Source organism: Eumetopias jubatus, unplaced genomic scaffold (assembly GCF_037043125.1).
Source record: "Eumetopias jubatus isolate StellerSeaLion01/CBP00866 unplaced genomic scaffold, mEumJub1_p1.0 scaffold_8, whole genome shotgun sequence".
In the NCBI taxonomy this organism is placed as follows: domain Eukaryota; kingdom Metazoa; phylum Chordata; class Mammalia; order Carnivora; family Otariidae; genus Eumetopias; species Eumetopias jubatus.
Window position 1 is genome coordinate 17,940,683 of NW_028274814.1, and position 8,730 is coordinate 17,949,412.

Below are 8,730 nucleotides of genomic sequence, written 5' to 3' on the forward strand. Positions count from 1 at the left end.
CTGCAAAGTTTCTCTGACTATATGATGTGTTATCAAGGTTAGGCCCTGAAAGACCCACGTACCTCCAGCCACACTGGTCTGATTTCACTTCCTACAGTGCATTCATCCATTTTTTTCCCCTCATCTCAGAGCCTTCACCTTGTCTGTTCTGTCCACACAGCACATTCTCCACACCCTTCCCCACCACCTCCCGCTTACCCTTCGATTTCAACTTAAACGTCACTCTCGGGACGCCTGGGTGGCTCAGTCGGTTAAGCGTCTGCCTTCGGCTCAGGTCATGATCCCAGGGTCCTGGGATCGAGCCCCGCATCGGGCTCCCTGCTCCGCGGGAAGCCTGCTTCTCCCTCTCCCACTCCCCCTGCTTGTGTTCCCTCTCTCTCCCTCCCTCTCTCTCTCTCTCTCTCTGAGAAAATAAATAAATAAAATCTTTAAAATCCCGGACACTGTGTCCCCTTGACCCAGGTCTCCTTCCCTCACACTCCAAACTACCACCTATGGCCCCTCTGGCTCCTTTGTAATACTCTTTACATAGTGATTCTTTACCATAGCTCTTTCCTATGGCCTCTACTGTCCCTGACGACTGAGACCAGGTCTTCCTTAGCTTTGTGTCCCTACCACTTACCACGAAGCCTATCACATTTTAGGCACTGGATACATATTTGTTGAATTAGTTGATTAACATATGAATGAATACATTCAAGCATTCTGATGCACTTTTATAGGGTGGGCATGGATGGGCACCAGGAGACTGTTCCTTTTGGAAACATGACATCATAGGACTTTCAGAGTCTCCATAGAGTATTCCATGTCTAGACACACGGTGTATAGATGGTGGCCTAAAAGATAAAAGTGAAACCAAAGGCCCACCTTTTGTCCTAGGCTGTTCCCATACCAATCAAGGCTAAGAAATCATGGGGTGCTTGCTGGCTCAATCAGTAGGGCATGTGACTTTTGATCTCAGGGTCCTGAGTTGGAACCCCACATTGGGCATAGAGATTACTTTTTTTTTTTTTTGAAGATTTGCATTTATTTGTCAGAGAGAGAGAGAGAGAGCACAAGCAGGGGGAGTGGCAGGCAGAGGGGGAAGCAGACTCCCCGCTGAGCAAGGAGCCCGATGTGGGGCTCCATCCCAGGACCCTGGGACCATGACCTGAGCTGAAGGCAGCCACTTAACCAACTGGGCCACCCAGGTGTCCCGAGATTACTTTAAAAAAAGGACTGAGAAATTGTTCTTTATTAAAACAGATAGTTCTTTATTAAAGCATATACTCTTGCCATTTGTCAGTTTCTAAAGAGCTGAAGGAATCCAAGAATGTATCTATATCCTAAAAGAAATGAAAAGAAAAAGAAAAGCAAGCACACAAATTACTACCAGAAATATATAAGTTTCATATCCCAGTAAATTGGTTATCAAGGTTAAATGGGACAGGAGTGGAATATGCAGGTGGCAAATTTCCAGGGCACGGATTGCATCTAGGTCCCCTCTAGACTGTGTAACCAAACCACTGTGGAAGAGGAGAAAAGTGTTCTCGCTAGGGGGAAAATGAAAATATACAAAGAACCTGCCCTACAAATTAGACAAGTGATGTTGTCTCTGTGTATATAGAGCAGTCAGGATACTTAAAAATTGTTATTTCAATGGACATGCTACCCTTTACATCGTAACTATTACTGGATATAGTAGCCAGGATATGACAGGCTGTACTATGGTAACAAATAAAACCCGAAATCCCAGTGGCTTAATACCATTGAACTTATTTCTCTCTCTTGCCACATGCCCCTTCCATCTTGGGGTCTCACCATCCTCTGGTTTCAAGTTGAGCCAGTCTATTAGAGGAAGAAATCAACCAGAAGTAAAACAGTTTACTTTTACTTACATTCCACTGGACAGAACTAGCCACATGGTGAATCTAACTGGAAGAGAAGCTGAGAAATGAAGAGTTGCACACGGATAAGGGTGAGTATTAACAAGGTATAGTTTGGTCTTAACAAGTAATTCTGCTTTTGACACATGGTCTTCATGATTTAGCTAAAAAGACTATTTCCTTTATAGCTATTGGATTCAGCCCAGACACGTTTAAAATACACTCTCAGAAGCCCATAGCTTTGCATTTATATTCTTTGGCATTGTGCTCCAGGATATACTTAAGGTATTGTATTATTTATTGCCATATAACAAATTACCTCAAAAGTTAGCAGCTTGAGACAGAAAACATTTATTATCTCAGCTTCTGCAATCAGGAATTTGGATGTGGCTGGCTGCGGTCTTTCCTGACCTTGCAGTCACACTGTTGGCTGGGGTAAGGACACATCTGTGATTATTGGCAGGATTCAGTTCCTCACAGGTTGCTGGACGGAAGGCCTCAAGTCCCTCACTGGCTCACTGGTTCCTCACAGGCTCAGTTCCTCACTGGCTGTGAGGAGGACTTTCTCATTGCCTTACACAGGTACCTGTCCACAGGGCAGCTTACAACATGGCAGCTGGCTTCCCTTTGACCAAGTGAGCAAGAAAACAAGAGGGAGCAGCCAAAGATGGAAGGCAGTCTTTTGTAACATAATCCAGAAGTGGCAGTTATGGTTGTCATCTTCTAGTCATTAGAAGCGAGTCTCCAAGTGCAGCGCACACTCAAGGGGAAGGGACCATGCACGGACACAAATACTAGGAGGTGGGGATCATTGGGGGACCTCTTAGAGACTACTTACCACTGGTGTTCTTCCAGGACACCTTGGTTTTGGTCATCCTGTTTCAACTGTTTTGTTTCTTATTTTCTTCTCAAGTTTAGATCGATAGGGTTACTTTAGTGTTATAAATCAGATAAGATTTAGAACCCTGGCTTGGTATTCTTCTCAGGCCATGATGGTGAAGATGGCCTATAGATGATGGAAATTGTGAACAATCAGTTTATGAAAATTATAGTAGATTCAAGTTGTACAACCATCTAAAAAGGACAAAGTATAGCCTTTTTCAACTATCAAGTACTGCTTTAGTTATGTTGGGTATACTTTCCTAGTTAATCCTTCATAGGACTAGCTAGTTTTTAAAATTCCATCTGATATTTCTCTGTCAATTAAAGTATCTTTGGAGAAGTGAAATGGACTTACATGGCTTCCCATCCATGAGGAGTCAGGAAGTTCAGTTTTTTCACATGCCCAGAGTTGGGGAGAACCAGAAATGTTTGCAAACAACACTAATCACCCTCCCCCCTTAACCTTCTCAAATATTACTATGAGGAAATCTTTTCTTGATTTCCAAGTTGAAGGTCAAATAATCCTATTAATATATTCATATTTGGGTTTGTAATAATAATAATTAATATTCTTTCTTAATACTCTATTCTTGGAACTGCCATCCAAACTGCTTGGACCTTCAGGTCCTCTAATAATAGGTTTTGATGAAGCCTAGACATGTTTGTTTGTCACCAGGAATCTCAAACTGTGTGTCATTAGTATTTGTGCAAAGTCTGGTAAATGGGACCTGGATGTTTCTTATGTGTCTCTTAATATCTAAATTTAGAAATCACTGGTTTTTATATGTTTTCTAAATTCTAAGATGTTATATGATATACAGATATTTGAGCTATATTGTATTAAACAATACAAGGGCTAACTCGCTTAGAATTTCTTTTAAAATACATAAAGTTTTAATCTTTGAGAATTTTGATAATCCTATATATAGTTGCATAGAAAGTATAACAACAAAAAATATTGTTTTATAATAATCTTTCTCACTCTTTACAATAGAGTTTTATTTTCTGGTCTCCATGCCTAATCTCATTCTCTCCTTGGCCTACACTCTATCGGTGTGAATATTTTAACAGGAATTGAGCTTGTAGCATTGCTCTGTTCACAACCCTCCAACGTCTCCCAAAAAGCTTGGACTAAAAGTGAAAGTCCTTGCTATGGTGCTGTATCTGGCTACATCTCTAATTTGGTATCTTACCCCTTCCCTCTTAGGGGCTCACTGGTTGAATGCCATGGCCTCCTCAGTGGGCGATGGGCTCACCGGGTGTGAGCCTCATGACCTTTCCTCTGGTTGCCTCTTCTCTCTTCCCATGGGTCTTCACAAAGGTCTTCATTCATAGCTCTGCTTCAAGTTAAAAAAATATATATATACACATAGAGAACTTCCCTGACCAGCCTTTCCCTTCCTATTAACCTTCTTCTGCTTTCCTTTATAACATGCTTCACCGACATTATACTGTATACACAACTGAAAGTTTCATGAAAGTAGGAACTGTGCTTTAGTGTTTTAGTCACTGTTCCATCCGCAGCACCTAGGACACCAGCTGGCACATTCTAGGAGTTAACTGGACTTAGAAGATCCTTCCAATAACGTAATTTTAAAGGCACTCAAATCTAAAAGGAACCCCCAAGATGGTGAGAACGTTCTTCTCCCAGCACTGTAAACCCCGTCCCTAACAAAGTGCCTGCCTCCTAATAGTCTTTACAGAAGTATCTGTAGTTGAAATAAATGAACAAATGCCTAAATTGAAAGGAATCGGTACTATTGCTTCTTAAAATGTGTAATAAACTCCTTTTTCTCAGCTAATAATGGCTTCCAATGCATGCCCAACCAAAAAAACAAAACACAGAGATATGTAAGTGGAGAAAGTCTGGCAAAGCTTCCTGAAAGGCATCCCTGAAAAGCGCTCTTAGTGGAACTACTCTAATCCTATAGTACAAAAGCCACATATCACTGAAATTCCCTTGAGGAAATGACCCTGAGATCCCTCTGACGTCACAGTCAGAACCCAGAGGAGAAGACAAATTCCTGGTGTGCCTGCCCCTCTTCCCTGTTCTTCCACCTGACAGAAAAGGCTCATCGATCACAGTGTCTTTCCTTCCACACGCAGACTTGGCCTCAGAATCTTCAGCAAGTCTCTCTTAGAAGCCACAGCTGCCCATCCTCCAGACAATGGTTATTTGTCATTGTTGCTTGGATTCGTCAGTCATAGGCAAATGATCAGAGACTGAGAAAGCACAGACTCTATCACTTTTGTCTGTTACCTAAAACAAAACATATAGACCTTGGACCTCAATAGAAGCAAACCTAAAATCCAGACATTGGTCTATATTACTTTCTCCATATTAGTGGATAGAGTGGTCTTCATTTTGGAAACATGAAATCCAAGCTTTTTGTGGGAAAAACGTGATCCCTCTTCGAGAGATTAAACTTCAACTCTCGAGTACATCTCTTGAGATGTTTTATATCCAAGCTTTGAAGGTAACCTGTGTTCAAGTCCATTCAAATTCATAAATAGTTACTGAATGTCTGCTCTATGGAAAATGTATTCCCTGGTAGGAATCAGTTATTAACAGATGGAAGAAAGCTAATAGATCCCCCATGGCAATTGTATTCAGAAATGACATTTCATAATATCATAAACTCTTATAAATGATTGCTTATGGGGCTAATGTAAATCTCATCTTTCAGATGTGACTAATCCAAAATTCCTAAAAACTAAGGCAAGTCTATTCTAAAGTTTGTTGTTGAAATTTCTTTGGGGAAAAAATATGTTAGTAAGCAAATTTGTAGCATAAGGGCAAATGTAACAGTATTTTTAACCTACATAAAAGAATAGTTTTCAGGGACTCCAGCAACATTTATTAAGTAGCAACAATAAAGGTAAATTAACAACAAGTCTTTATCTGTCCATTAAAGCTAGTCTATCAGGATCTACGTTTTGGCAAAATAATAAGCAATTTATTCAAAATAACTTAGTAGCTTAAGAACATCAAACATTTTGGATTTAAAAAAAAAAATTCACTGTTCAGATTTTCTACTAATGCACCTTGCTTCTTCTTCCTGTGACTTTGGATTGGTCAACTTGTTATCCATACAAAAGACATTTTTAGATATATGTTCAGTCTTTCAGTTACAAAATCACTAAGAACTTTTCTGCAATAGAAACCTTCAATTAAATGACCAAGAGGCTTCAACAGTGCAAAATGAAATCCTGTTCTGCCATCTAGAGGACACATACTAACTGCCTAGAAAATATTTTAAATCTTAATATCTCCTGAAGTTTAAAATATACAGATACTCTGTTTATAAGAAGGATGGTGGGGGGCGAATTGTGAAAGAGATTGTTTCTTTTTCTCTACGACACTATCAGATTTCACCACACAGAAAAAACAATTTGTTTCTAAAGAACTGTAGACTGGGGGGGCCCCTGGGTGGCTCAGTCAGTTAAGTGTCTGCCTTTGGCTCAGGTCATGATCCCAGGGTCCTGGGATAGAGTCCCGCATCGGGCTCCCTGCTCCGTGCCTGCTTCTCCCTCTGCCTCTGCCACTCCCCCCGCCCCCCCCCGCCACTCGTGTTCTCTCGCTCACTCTCTCTCTCTCTTTCTCAAATGAATAAAATTTTAAATAAAAATAAACTGTGAATTAGGTATGTATCAAGTTGAGATGTACACCTTGCCAAATTCACTTGGCCCCAGCTGGCCTCCAAGGACTTGGCCACCTGCAAATGCAGAGCCCCACCTTGAGTACGTCTCTAAGAACATGGTCCTGGCCTGTTGGTGCATCAGCTTAAACTGAAGCTTTTTTGTGATGGTTTCCACCAAAATTTTCTGTCCCACATTTTAAAATTTTCTAAATTACCCGTCCAAATATATATACCCAGCATTAAGCAGCATTATAAATTGCAGTGTGGCATTTTACAGGTACAAAGTATTTGCTTTCCAGAGTATACTACAACCTAATATACACTTTTTAAAAAAATCAGGAACAGATGGCCATCCATATAATCAAAGAGCTTCACAGCTAAAGAGGACAGTAAGATAATCTTCAATCTCTTCATCTCCAGGGGAAGAAACTGAGGTCAACAAAGATTCTATGCTCTGTTCAACATCACACATTGGTTATTGGTGCTTTCACTAACACCCACATTGCCCAATCTAAGTCCAGTTTTTTTTTTTTTCCAGTTCATTTACCTATTCATTCAACGAGTATTTAATACATGCCTACTATGGGCTAAGCATTGTGATAGGAACTGAGGGGGAATGCCACATGAAGGAGACACAGTCCCTGCTCTCTATGAGCTAATAGTCTGCTGGGGATGAAACATTAATCAATCATATATAATTATAAAAATACAGGGGACTAAGAAAGAGTTTACTGGAAGCAGGCTTGGTCCACTCAAGAGATCAGGTATGGCTTCTCTAAAGAAGTCATTTTTAAACAGAGATCCAAAGGATAAGCAAAGCAGAAAGAAAGAGCATTCCCAGGAGGGTAAACAGCCCAGGCAAAGGCTCCGGAATGGGAGGAGGCCCGATGCTCTTGTGGAACTAAAAGATTAGCGGGAAAAGGGTATGGCTGAGTGTGCAGGGGTCTCATCATCTGGAGACAGATGACAGACAATGAGCAAGCCACAAGGAGTTTCAAGAAGGGAGAATTAATCTGATTTGTGCTTTTGAAAGATTGCTCTGGATCCATGAGTGACAGAGAGAAAGGAACCAAGAATGGACTGAGCACAAGACCAATTAAGAGACCACCTGTGACAATAACTTGTTGTACAGCAGTGTCATGGCAGAAGACCAGTCCCACGGGACCGTGGTCTGTGTCAGCAGTGTCTCCTGGAGTTGGGCAGTACACTGCCTATGCTACCGTACTTCAGTCCTGGAAGAGGGAAAACAGAGAGTGATATAGACTCCGCCCCTCCCCCCCAAAATCATATGCAATGGTATAAGGAGGTGGGGTCCTTGGGAGGTGACTAGGTCATGAAGGTGGAGCCCTCAGGAATGGGATTTATGTCCATTAGGAACCCCAGAGAGCTCCTGCACCCCTTCTACCACGTAAGGACATAGGGAGAACATGCCCTCTCTGAACTAGGAAGTGGGTCCTCAATAGACAACAAATCTGCCGGGGCCTTGGTCTTGGACTTCCTGCCTCTACAACTGTGAGAATTAAATATCTGTGGTTCAGGTGACCCAGTCGATGGCATTTCTTTACAGCAGCCTGAATGGAAGAGGAGTGATGAATAGGTGGAGCAGGGAGGATTTTTAAGCTGGGGAAACTCCCCTGTAGGATACTATACTGGTTGGGTACATGTCATTATATTTTTGTCAAAACTCTTAGAATGTACAACAACCGAGAGTGAACCCTAAGATAAACCATGGACTTTGAATGATAATGATATATCAATATAAGTTCGTTAACTGTAGGGAATGTACCACTCTAGTGGGGCTACTGATGGTGGGGAAGGCTGTGCATATGTACGGGGCAAAGGGTGTATGGGAAATCTCTGTACCTTCTACTCCATTTTGCTGTGAACCTAAAACTACTCTTTAAAAAAAACCTACTACAGCTTTTTTTAATCAGGGAACCGCCAATGTGGGCTGCACTCGCACCAAAACTATGAAGGTGGTAGACTGGGTCATCATGGAGAAGTACTACAAGCGCCTGGACAACAGCTTCCACACCAACAAGCACATGTGTGAGGAGATCACCATTATTCCCAGCAAGAAGCTCCGCCACCGGACAGCAGGCTACGCCACACATCTGACGGAGCAGATTCAGAGATACCTAGGAGAGGTAGCTCCAACCAGCTGCAGGACAAGGAGAGAGAATTATGTTCCTGAGGTCTAAGCCCTGGATCAGAAGATCGCTGCAATAGATGGTGACCCTAAGGAACCGCTGAAGCTCTTGGGCTTTGGCAGTGGATCCACCCTGCAGGTCACTCAGCCTACAGTTGGGATGAATTTTAAAAGACCACGTGGAGTTGTTTGA

The 8,730-nt window shown here is 41.9% G+C and overlaps 1 pseudogene; it reads left to right on the plus strand.

Moving 5' to 3' along the window:
* Positions 1-7,721: 7,721 nt before the first annotated feature.
* Positions 7,722-8,730, plus strand: LOC114217294 (small ribosomal subunit protein eS17 pseudogene; annotated as a pseudogene).